This window comes from Nerophis lumbriciformis, linkage group LG04 (genome assembly GCF_033978685.3).
Source record: "Nerophis lumbriciformis linkage group LG04, RoL_Nlum_v2.1, whole genome shotgun sequence".
Classification (NCBI taxonomy): Eukaryota; Metazoa; Chordata; class Actinopteri; order Syngnathiformes; family Syngnathidae; genus Nerophis; species Nerophis lumbriciformis.
The window spans coordinates 19,166,122-19,179,790 of NC_084551.2; positions in this window are offsets into that span (position 1 = coordinate 19,166,122).

Sequence of the window (13,669 nt, forward strand, 5' to 3'; positions counted from 1 at the left end):
GCCCCATTACTGTCAGTCAAACCATAACCTTCAACTTATTACTTAGCTGTCTGCTCAGTATGTGATTGAAGTAAATGTATTTACCTACATTTGCATATCTATCTGAGAGAATTAACTGTCAAAAGGTGTGCTTTTGTATTGACACTTGAGATGAATAATTCTAATGATGAAAGATGCAATAATGCAATTGAAAAAAACCCGGTGGGTATATGCCAGAGTATGCAAAGTTATTACTGAAGGTAGTATAGCTGACTTTGTACTGCATAAAACAGTACGTGTCACATTCCCGTGTTGTATTTTTTCTCTTTAAATGTTTTAGCTCTACTCATTGTGACTTCCAACTCTCCTGTCAATAGTTAATTCGATTTTGTTTAGTTAGTTTGCTGTTTAGTCTTGCCCTGATCCCTGTTTCCTCCAATCATCCACAGATTTCCGTTTGTCTTCTGTATTTGAATATTCAGAACTTTGGACATTTATCATTATAATAATTAATCAAACATTACAATTTTACCAATTCAAACTCAGTCTTTGACAGTGTCCCTCATCAAGGGCATCAATGATGGCTCCAGGGAAAATGAAATACCCAAGTAGGACAAGCCATTAATGCACTGAAAAAAAAATGCAGATTCAAAGAGTATTCAGTGTATAAATTACAATTGTCTCCATGGCATTAGTCACCTTTGTCTCATCAAAGCACCTCTGAATTGCAAAGCTGCTCATGCAAGGGTTCTGGTAATCAGGGAGACATGAAGAAATGATTTGTGGGATGGGTTGACATTTACAAGTATACTCCACTACCAGGAATCCAATTTGCGTCTGAGGTTTTTACTATGTTACTTAAACTTTTGGCACTTTTAGTTCTAAATTATCACTGCACAATGTAGCTTTCTTTTCATATGGAGCAGGTTTTGGCACAAAACTAATCATTATTCAGGTCATGAACTGTACATGAACCTGAGAATGCAGTGTGTACTGAGCACTCCTATTACTAGAAAGGCTATCCCACATCATATTGCTAATTTATGTAGGTATAGTCTTTACACAAATTAATTTAAAAGTACACAAAAAGGCAAGCTGTCACTTTTTATCTCTCTATTAAAGTTGTCTAATTGTAGGTCTGATGCTAAAATTGCCTTAAAAATATCTAATCGTTATTTGCAATCTTGATAAAAGGCTTTAGAGGTTTTAGTTAATATGTTAGACTCATTCCGTTCTGTTGTCCTAATATGCTGTAGTTTGATCATGTTGTGAACCTTTTATTTTATCGTGAAAATAATGAATTTGATTCCTTGCTGATTTTATAAGTTCACCACCTTACAAGGACATGAGCAGTTCACAATTATCATGGTAGGTTTGTGCAACAGGGAAAAAGAGTATTTATATAAAAAACACGGAATAAAGGTTGGAATACAAATTGTATTTGATTGCGTCAAACAAATATTTGATTCGCTACCAACAAGCAAGAATTCTAACCCCTGCAGTCCAGTTATGTGTCAATGAAGCACACAAATTGTGTAAGTAGTAGTAATATTATTATTAGTAGTAGTAGTACTGAAGTATGTTGTGGTCGGATAAGATCAAAATGGAGCTTGTTGGCACTTACTGGACTTGTCAAATTTGTAGGCAGAGAATTTTCTCCACATTGAAACTTTAAACCCTTGTATTGAAAGCTCCAGGCCTCAGTCAGAACACTCAGTACATGTGCATGCCCTAAATTAGTCAAATTTTTCAAATAGTTCGGCTTTAAATAAGCATTCCACAACCCATGGAAACACCTTAAAGGGGAACATTATCACAATTTCAGAAGGGTTAAAACCATTAAAAATCAGTTCCCAGTGGCTTATTTTATTTTTCGAAGTTTTTTTCAAAATTTTACCCATCACGCAATATCCCTAAAAAAAAGCTTCAAAAGTGCCTGATTTTAACACCCGTCCATTTTCCTGTGACGTCACACAGTGATGCCAATACAAACAAACATGGCGGATAGAACAGCAAGCTATAGCGACATTAGCTCGGATTCAGACTCGGATTTCAGCGGCTTAAGCGATTCAACAGATTACGTATGTATTGAAACAGATGGTTGTAGTGTGGAGGCAGGTAGCAAAAACGAAATTGAAGAAGAAACTGAAGCTATTGAGCCATATCGGTTTGAACCGTATGCAAGCGAAACCGACGAAAACGAGACGACAGCCAGCGACACGGGAGAAAGCGAGGACGAATTCGGCGATCGCCTTCTAACCAACGATTGGTATGTGTTTGTTTGGCATTAAAGGAAACTAACAACTATGAACTAGGTTTACAGCATATGAAATACATTTGGCAACAACATGCACTTTGAGAGTGCAGACAGCCCATTTCAGGCGCGCTAAGAACAAATATTTTTCCACGATTTCAGCACTCAGGTTAACCATACCTAAATAGACACAAAATACTGCATTACACAAGACTACCCGAATGTACTCGAACGATTGAAAAAAATAAATGTTTTTAAGCTAAATTATTGGTAAAAACAGTTTATGTATAATAATTTACGTAAAACCGCGAGTAATGAATAAAGTTTTCATCAATTAATATATTCTGTAGACATACCCTCATCCGCTCTCTTTTCCTGAAAGCTGATCTGTCCAGTTTTGGAGTTGATGTCAGCAGGCCAGGGAAGCTAGGGTCGATATTCTTCTCTTGATCATCTTTGGTTCATTCTTGCCATCTCTGTCGTAGCATAGCTTTCGTCGGTAAAGTGTGTGGAACAAACGACTGACCATTTCGTCGGCTTTCCCCACACCCTCGTATTTTGAACAAATTTCGTCCAATTTCTTGCCACTATCGCATCTTTGGGCCACTGGTGCAACTTGAATCCGTCCCTGTTCGTGTTGTTACACCCTCCGACAACACACCGACGAAAGTGAGAAAATGGCGGGTTGCTTCCCGATGTGACGTCACGTTGTGACGTCATCGCTCCGACAGCGAATAATAGAAAGGCGTTTAATTCGCCAAAATTCACCCATTTAGAGTTCGGAAATCGGTTAAAAAAATATATGGTCTTTTTTCTGCAACATCAAGGTATATATTGACGCTTACATAGGTCTGGTGATAATGTTCCCCTTTAATCCCATCATGTTCGGTTTTTGAAAAGTCAGATTTACACAACTGCATTATGCGATTGAAAACCAGATCTCTCGAAAGGGGTGTGTGCGCCGGAGGGGACGCTTCTGTGCGCGCATGCGCCAGCCTCAATGTGAGGGATGTAACCCGGAAGCAGATACTATTCAATAAAAACGGCAATAATTGTAATAAAAGGAGACTGTTTATTTGCTTCACATCTTAAAAGAATGGAACATTTTCAAGTTCATCGATGGTAGAACAAAAGAAACCTATTTATTTAAGAAGGTAACTAAGGTAATGTAGAATGCCGGCTTAATTCGGACACCCGAACGAAATACAAAAGAGATGAAAGCGAATGAAGCATGTATTATATATTACAAAGCGAATAATAAAGCATACACAAACCTCTTCACGCTGCATTTGTGCACTCCAAACTGATTAACAATAACTTTGTATTCCACACAAAGGGTCTTTTCCTTTGGATTTAAAACTCCTTCCATCAATCCACAGAGCCTTCTCTGCCTTATGAATGAACTCCGACACATTCAAAAGTTTTGTTTTCATGATTCTCAGTCCGAAAATCCATGCGAAAAAACTCTTTCCACGTTCTTTCTTTGCTTCGGACCTGCAGCCACTCCGATACATATTTGGTAGTAGCGTCATGTTCGTAGCACAATCCAAGATCATTTCTTGATTCTGTTTGATATTTAAAGGGGAACATTATCACCAGACCTATGTAAGCGTCAATATATACCTTGATGTTGCAGAAAAAAGACCATATATTTTTTTAACTGATTTCCGAACTCTAAATGGGTGAATTTTGGCGAATTAAACGCCTTTCTATTATTCGCTCTCGGAGCGATGACGTCACAACGTGACGTCACATCGGGAAGCAATCCGCCATTTTCTCACTTTCGTCAGTGTGTTGTCGGAGGGTGTAACAACACGAACAGGGACGGATTCAAGTTGTACCAGTGGCCCAAAGATGCGAAAGTGGCAAGAAATTGGACGAAATTTGTTCAAAATACGAGGCTGTGGGGAAAGCCGACGAAATGGTTAGTCGTTTGTTCCGCACACTTTACAGACGAAAGCTATGCTACGACAGAGATGGCAAGAATGTGTGGATATCCTGCGACACTCAAAGCAGATGCTGACATCAACTCCAAAACTGGACAGATCAGCTTTCAGGAAAAGAGAGCGGATGAGGGTATGTCTACAGAATATATTAATTGATGAAAACTTTATTCATTACTCGCGGTTTTACGTAAATTATTATACATAAACTGTGTTTACCAATAATTTAGCTTAAAAACATTTAAATGCAGACAGCCCTGGAATGGGCTGTCTGCACTCTCAAAGTGCATGTTGTCGCCAAATGTATTTCATATGCTGTAAACCTAGTTCATAGTTGTTAGTTTCCTTTAATGCCAAACAAACACATACCAATCGTTGGTTAGAAGGCGATCGCCGAATTCGTCCTCGCTTTCTCCCGTGTCGCTGGCTGTCGTGTCGTTTTCGTCGGTTTCGCTTGCATACGGTTCAAACCGATATGGCTCAATAGCTTCAGTTTCTTTTTCAATTTTGTTTTCGCTACCTGCCTGTGTATATAACGATGGTTAAAATTAGGCACTTTGAAGCTTTTTTTAGGGATATTGCGTGATGGGTAAAATTTTGAAAAAAACTTTGAAAAATAAAATAAGCCACTGGGAACTGATTTTTAATGGTTTTAACCCTTCTGAAATTGTGATAATGTTCCCCTTTAACATTATTATAGCCATTGTGTTAACATCCCAACAAAGTTGGCTGTTAACTTGTTAGAAGCCACTGACGCCTTGTGTGATATAGGTTAACCGGAAAAGCAATACATTTATCCGCACTGGAAGGAAATACGCTATGACCAACAGTTGCATTAGAGAGTGCATGGACACTTGGACTTCACACATAGGTGTGAAAATACATAAAAACGATCTATTTGAGAAATTAGACTAATTTAGTGCATGAAAACATAATGACTGAAGATGGGTCACGGACTTGTCCCCGGCATAAAAATGACCTGAAACATAGAGCCAAGAACATAAAAAGGTGTCTCAAGATTAATCAAATTACGATCCTGGAGTGGCCCAGCCGGTGTCTGGACGATGTTACAATTGAAAACCTGCGAAGGGAACCGAAACCTCGAGTTGCAAAACAACAGCCTTGAAACGTTTTGAAATGTATCTGTAAAAAGGTGTGGACACAAATCCCTCCTGAGATTTGCTCAACCCTGATGACGGACAACAACAAACTTCTGACCTTAGTGCTTAACAGCAAGGGTTACTCAACCTGCTACTGAGGCTGAACTCCAAGTCTCCTTTGTAACACTTCCAAGGGGGACGGCGTGGCGAAGTTGGTAGAGTGGCCGTGCCAGCAATCGGAGGGTTGCTGATTACTGGGGTTCAATCTCCACCTTCTACCATCCTAGTCACGTCCGTTGTGTCCTTGGGCAAGACACTTCAACCCTTGCTCCTGATGGCTGCTGGTTAGCGCCTTGCATGGCAGCTCCCGCCATCAGTGTGTGAATGTGTGTGTGAATGGGTGAATGTGGAAATACTGTCAAAGCGCTTTGAGTACCTTGAAGGTAGAAAAGCGCTATACAAGTATAACCCATTTATCATTTATTTATTACCTTCATCTTACCTCAAACCCTCGTCCCTCAAAATAGAGGGCTAAGACATTGTGGTGGAATGCACGCCATAAGAGAGGCAACTTGTTACTAAATGATAATATGCTCTAAATAGCGAACCGCACAGCATGTAGAAGCTACAATCTGTACAATACCGTCATTTCTAGAGTACAAGGCGCCTTTTTTTCCCCACGCTTTGAACCCTGTTCTTTACACAATGTTGCGGGTAGTTTATGGATTTTACACGTTCACAAGCCTTACATGCTGCCAATAAATGTAGTCTTGTCACATCAGATCAATTAAATTGTTCACATTAAACCAACCGCGCTCAAACAATTATCTAGTTAGCCATTTAGCGTGGTATACATTCACCCTCATCATGGAGAAAATGCGACTCAATGCACACAATGCAGCCCCAAAGCCAAAGCGATTGGATAAGGAAACAGCCGCTATATGGAATGGGAATCCGCCACCACTAACGGGCAGTGTTGGGACTAACGCGTTACAAAGTAACGCGTTACTGTAACGCCGTTAGTTTTGGCGGTAACTAGTAATCTAACGCGTTATTTTTTTATATTCAGTAACTCAGTTACCGTTGCTACATGATGCGTTACTGCGTTATTTTACGTTACTTTTTATGTAGTATAAAGTGTGTTTTATCGGAGCGCTGCGTTCTGATTCTTCTTGTGTCACAAGCCGGAGAAGAGAGAGAGACATGCGCTCTGTGTGGGTGTGTCTGAGTGTGAGTGTGGGGAGCGAGGGGGGGGGGGGTGTCTGATCATGGCGGACCCAGAAGTCGAGTTTGCTAACATGGAGATATTTTCACGACTTTTCTTTTGTCGAGCACAAAAAAAATAACATTTTAGTTAAATGTAAATTGTGCTTTGGATCAAAGATGCCATCTACTGCCCAAAACAGCAATTCAAATCTGCTGAAACAAGCTACATAGCAACATGCTTCGACGAAGCTAGTAAAGAGAGACAGAGACTCTGATGCCACTTCACCTCCACCACCACCACCATTCACCGCTGAAGGTACACACTCTGTCAATCAATGTTCCCTCTAATTGTTCATGTGTGTGAGCAAACGCAAAAACTCCCTGAGCATTGAGTGGAGCCCATGTGAGCAACAACACATGTGCACACTGTGGCTACACCAGCAGCACACCTGTCCCAAACCTCACTAAATAACAACTTACATCTCCATCCATCCATCCATTTCCTACCGCTTGTCCCTTTCGGGGTCGCTGGAGCCTATCTCAGCTGCATTCGGGCGGAAGGCAGGGTACACCCTGGACAAGTCCCCATCTCATCACAGGGCCAACACAGATAGACAGACAACATTCTCTTATTATTATAATCAAATGACAGCAGTCATTTCCATTTCTAATATAAGTGTTTAGGCCCATTTATAATGACAATAACAAAAAATATTGTTTTTCATGAACTGTGTACTTGTATTGTTTGTCTGGGTGGAGGTCCTGCTTTGGAAATAATTTGTACCCCTTTCAGACATTGCATTTAGTTCCCATTAAAACATTCACATGTTGCACAATGAGATGTAAGCAGGGGATCATGTGTACATTCCTGCAACTTCCTGTTTGTAAAAAATATATTTTTATTAGTATTTATTTAATATACTAACAGCATTTAATGATTCATATTTATAAATTAAGATTCCTAATAAATGACACTAGAATAAGCACACATTTGATTGGTAAATCATAGTGTAACGACCTGGAATGACACTTTATGTGTGGTGTTGGAGTTGTCCGACTTTTTGTGTGGCTGTAAACGCATCACTGGCTAAGTGCCATATGTGCATGTGTTGGCGCACGTGAGAGAGCGAGCGGCTGCTGTTGATATAACAAAGTTGCTTTTGGTCTGGTTTGTACTGCAGAAAATGACCAGTTTTGCTAGATATCATTTTTTTACTAATGTTTTGGTGATGTGTTAATACCGACAGTAAAGAGTTTTGCTCAGTAAAGTGATGGATGGAATTCATGTCCTCAAAGCGTCTCGACAGACGTTACAATATTTGAACAATGATGACGAAAACGGTTTTCTCTGTCGTGTCCGTGTCGTGTCGAAAATTGTTATGCGCTTATTTTTTTATTTGATTTTGTGCATGGCATAGATTTGCCGTGCGCAGAGGATGCTTGAGCAGTGCGCAATTGCACATGCGCGCTCCTGAGACGGAACGTTGCTGTCAATTCTCTTATATACTCTTTCATTCTAGACTTCTAGAGTGTTTGATTATCACATCACTCTAAATGTATAGACTATAAAGTTCAAACATAAAGAGGGATCCTAGTGGGCCAGGCCAATCTTTCCTTATCTCTAAACTAAAACTGGGGAAATGTGTAGTGTTCTGGGTTTCAGACATGATTTTGTATAAGAATTACTTGAGGAAGAAAATGCCTGGTTAGACTTTGTGTATGTAGTGTGTGCCTTTCTTGGTTTACATCTATGCTGTTATTATGCTGTTTGTTACTTATGTATGTTATGTTGCAGCTATTTAAAATAGTTTTGTCAATTTGTTCTGGCCAGAAACAAATTGGCCTTTGTAACATATCTTTGTCTTTGTGTGTTGTATGTAGACCACATGGCTTAGCAGAGTTGAGTGATGCAAATGCATGTCAAGTTGATCAACAGATTGTATTATTCTCCACTACAATAACAGTACTGAAATGAAGGCTAAAAGGGCATTAATTGGAGCTTTAAAAAAAAAAGAAAAAAGAAGTAACTAAATAGTTACTTTTCACAGTAACGCATTACTTTTTGGTGTAAGTAACTGAGTTAGTAACTGAGTTACTTTTGAAATGAAGTAACTAGTAACTGTAACTAGTTACTGCTTTTCAGTAACTAACCCAACACTGCTAACGGGTCACAAAAGGCCGGACCGCTGCTTACAAAAGAAGACAAGGTCCGCGGAGAAGGAGAAGGACAAACAAGGAACTCTCCGGTAGGCAACAGTAGTTTGTTGTGTTAAATGCACTGTCTTTTGCATCCATTGCACCGGTCGCCCACCGGTCGTTATTCCCATTGGGTTGAGTTTTTTCTTGACCTGATGTGGGATCTGAGCCGAGGACCTTGTTGTGGCTTGTGCGGCCCTTTGAGAAACTTGTGATTAAGGGCTATATAAATAAACTTTGATTGATTGATTGATAGAAATACAACCTATAGGGATTTGGCCTAAGTTGTGATGTTCTTGTGTGGTGTGCACCCCAAGATACTGAGTCTTTAATGGCAGGAAAAAGGCTAACAAAAAGTGTGGGTCGCGGTATAGGATGCACACAAGGAAAAGGTAGGTTAATATTGTGTTAGAATAAATCTACCATCAAATGTATGGACTGCCTGTGTCTTTGGAAGTAGGTCAACTTAGAAAATCGGATAATTATTTCCCGCACTGTTCGTGTGAGCCGAGTTTCGAAGAACAGGTCAACTATGACATACAGTAAGAAAAAGTCTAATAACATGAGTTTAAGTCATTGCACCTCCACCTGTCAAGTATCAGTGCTCACATGTACAGTACACACACCATTTAAGCATTCAACCTCGAGTAGATTTGTTGCCTGGAAAGCCATAATTCGTTGTTTAAGACATTGACGCATCAACATAAAAACTGCTTTCCCTTTGATTCTTCCTTGTCGGTAGCGCGACAAAATTGCCACTGTGATCTCTAGCCTCGGAGGCCAAAGTGCAGACTGTCAGCTATGTGATACTAAAAGTTCCAAGTTCACGTATAACCCTCCAGGGCTGTGGTCACGAAACCAGCTGGAAAGCTTTGTATGAAAGAGCTGCAAAATTAAGAGGTCTGAGTGCATTGTAAGCCCCCAGCTAAATATGAACATCTGAAAAAGTCAGCCGTATATACTGTAGGTCTGAACAATTTTTACCGGTTGTGTGTAGTTTTGTACCCTAATAATTAGTAATTATTTTCATTCCAGGTAAAGGTGTTAATCACTGGAATACTGGCAGTTGCACACTAGGAAAGATGCTACAAAAATTGTCAGACACCTCCCACGTTAAGTTCCTGGAACCTTTAGTACCTGGAACTATAGGTTCTTGTAGAAGAATGTGGTTTGTGTTTCCACACATTTTACAGTTCAGGGTAGTTTATACAAAGCAGGCTGATGACTTATGAAGAAGTGGCACAGTTTATCTCTACATTAATGCCATGTAAATAAAAATAGAAAAATATGTAATATTATTTTACTTAAGTCTAAGTAAAGTAAGACCAAAGCAATACGAAAAAAACAATATGATTAAAAAACAAAATGTATCAATTTTTACATAAAAAGTCATCCTCTCGGTTAATAATGAATTAACATAGGTCAGGCAAATCCTTAGCTGCAAATACAATATATAAATACTAGTCAGTGTTTATCTCGTAATGACAACATGAACACATCAGATTTAGCGTTTGCTTGTTAAAATTAGCATTATGAACATTGTTTTACCATCACTGTCATATAAGTTGCTGTAACAGTCAGTTCATACGCTTAGGTTGGATGTGTTCTAGAAGAATATGTTTGAATTGTGAGCTAAATGGTTACAACCTGATAACACTAACGCTCCATAAGCTTCTCCAGAAGCCACCAAATCACACCAGCAGAGAAGCCTATCAGCTCTGCATCTCGCTGACGTTGATGATTTGTAAACCCCGCTTCCTTTTTGCACTACAAAGAGAACCATTTGTCTTAGTGCTGTCATTCCAAAGAGCCATCCTTCAGGATGCCTGCTATGTTCGTGATAAGAAGCTCGGACAGCATTTGTATCCAGCCTGGACTGATGCTCACCTACAGATGGGAAGGTATTTAAATTGCAATTTTTCAGCTCGGCATGTAAAAGACCTCTTCAGTCACAGATTGACAATCTTGTCTTCTCATTTCTTTCAGCATGCTTGGTGGAAATGAAAACAAGGAGATTTAGGCGATATTTTATCCAACGGTCAAAGGGAATGGGCCACATATGTCCAGGGTGAGATCGATTAGTGCTAGTAGTGATCTGGAATCTGAATGTTTTAGGAACTGCATCCTGCCACCTTTCCACCCTGGTGACCCATGGCTCCCTCCCTGGGAGACCAATTTATTCATGGTTATCTAATCTCTCGCAAAATAATTTTTGCTACCAAATGAATCAATGTAAAAGTCTCATGACAGATGAAACAATGATTTTACTGTGACAGTTTTTCCCTTGACAATATTGACATGTTAATACTGCGATATGTGTCCAGTAGTAGATTATTATAAATAAACAACACACACAAAGCACATAATAAGTGAACAAATGTTGACTTAACTTCAAGTCGTCTACGTAAATCAGGTTTTTATCGTGGAATACATCTGTGGCAGGTTGGCCCAACTCAGCAGAACAATGCACTGTAAAATTGACAAGATCATTAATCACTGTCAGTTTTTACTAAACTGCCAAAAAAGTTGTTTCACACCGATCGGATTGAAAGTGTTGTAATCAAATATAAAAACATACATCTAACATTCCATCAGCATCTCCACCCAAGAGCAGATTTCCCTTTATATAGTCTAGTGTTTAGTTCTCATAACTTCTATTGCCAAACCGCCCTTGGTTTCTTTACATAAATATCAAATGTGTCCTTTGCTCACCTAATGTCTTTAAATTATTTTTTGGATGGTTAGGATGTGATTAATATTTTTATAAAATATATAACATGTATTAAATGTAAATTAAACTTTGAATTGAATTTATGTGTGACGATATGTCACATTCACGCCGGGTTGTGTTTTTCTGGGTTGGTGTTTATTTCCTATCAGTGCTCTTATTTTGGTTAAATGTCCTGCCTGTCTCCCTGAGAGCTGTTTACCCTCACCTGTTGCTGATTGGCAGCCTGACCACACCTGGTGTTAATCAGCCTGTTCCTCAGGGCTCGAGGTTTGATTATTGTTTGAGAATATGCATGACTGCTTCCTCCTTGTGTAAATATATTAAAATCCTCTTACCTGTGCATCGATCTCCTGTTTCCTGCATCTTGGGGTCACTTCTACTGCAGCCATGCGGGTTCATGACATTATGTTTTCAGGACCTCAACTGTTCAGTTTTTCTTAAAAGATGTTTCGCCTCTGATCCGAGCGTGCTTTATCAAATCATGCTCACAGATTTAGATTGGTCAAATCTAGTCTAGACGAGACTAGATCAAACAACATGGACTGAAGAAGCCTGCTTGGGTGAGAGGCGAAATGTCTTCTTAGTTAAACCAAACAGTCCAGTTGCGATCGATTGAATGCCCTGAGAGTACATTGAACTCGATGATTGAGAACATTTCATTCATTGTATCTAATCAAGGCTGTAATTCAGGGGTGTCAAACTAATTTTAGCTCATGGAGGAAAATCTAATCCCACGTGGGTTGGACGGGTATAATCATGGTTTAATAACTAAAAAATACACCTTCAACTTCACATTGTTTTCTTTGTTTTACTTTGGCCCCAAAATAGAACAAGCACATTCTGAAAATGTACATATCACAAATATTTAGTTGGTTAGTTGAAAATTCTGAGGAAAAATCTGTGCAGTTTCAAAAACACCATGAAGAACACAATGAATTTAGACTAAATCTCAGTATATCTACAAAGCAATTCAACTTTAATTAACAGCCCATTTCGAATTGAACAAAAAACACAAAGTTTTCTTTTTTTACGTTTGCACACAAGACAATCATTTTCACAGAACTATATCAATGTGCAGTATTTCATGCAGCATTTTAAGTGGTGGTACCAATTGTTTATTTGACTCTTGCTTGTTTTACGTTTAGTTGAGGGGAAGCAGTCGCAGCCCCGCTTTACCGTATACCTCTTGTTTGGTATACTTGCTCGCCCCAATATAAACTATTTGCTTGCCCAACAGAATTGCTATTGCGACATCCAGTGGACACATTTAGAACAGCAGTTTCTTTAATTTAAAAATGCAGCTCAATTTTATAGTTAGCAAACTCATCTCGCGGGCCGGATTGAACCTGTTCGTGATCCTGCTGTAATTCATGTCATGATCCGTGGCCCAGATCATGTTTTGTTATGTTCTGTTAGTTTTTGGACTCCCTTAGTTCCTGTTTTGTGCACCTCTGGGTTTGTTTTGGTTTCCATGGGGATTAATTGGGTTCACCTGCCTCTGGTTAGTGGTCGGCACGCTCACCTGCTGTCAACCACTAATCAGAGAGCTATTTATTCCCGTTGCTCGCCACACTCGGTCTGGCTTCATTGTTTGCTATGCGCAACATGTTACGTTAGTATTTCTTGTATCCTAGTTTATGCTTCCTGTGCTAGTTTGTACCTTAGCTTCACGTGCGATTGGCACGTTTTTCCTTTTGCTTGTTTTCTGTTTGTATCTACGGTGCATGATTTATGAGCAATAAATCATCTCCTACTTTCACGCTTTGTCAGTCTGCACCCCGGGAGAACAACCCCGCATAAAGATGCGACTCCCGCGTAACAATTTTGGCCAAAGGTACGTCAACAAAGTAGTATGCAAAGTCTGTGAATACTTATCTAAATGTGATTTTTTTTTTAAGACTTTTTACTAAATTTACCAATTTTTAGAAAAAAAAATACTTCACATTGTCATTATGGGGTATTGTCTGTAAATGTTTTGAGGACAAAAATGAATGTATTCTATTTTGGAATAAGGCTGTAATGTTTCAAACTCATTTTAGATCGGGAGCCACATGGAGAAAAATCTACTCCAAAGTGGGCCGGACTGGTAAAATCATGGCACGATAATTTAAAAATAAAGACAAATTAAGATTGTTTTCTTTGTTTAAAAATAGAACAAGCACATTCTGAAATTGTACAAATCAAAATGTTGTTGTTTTTTTGTTTTTTTTACAATTACCTGTTGCGGTTAATAGTACATATATTTTATTTGTCGTTATTT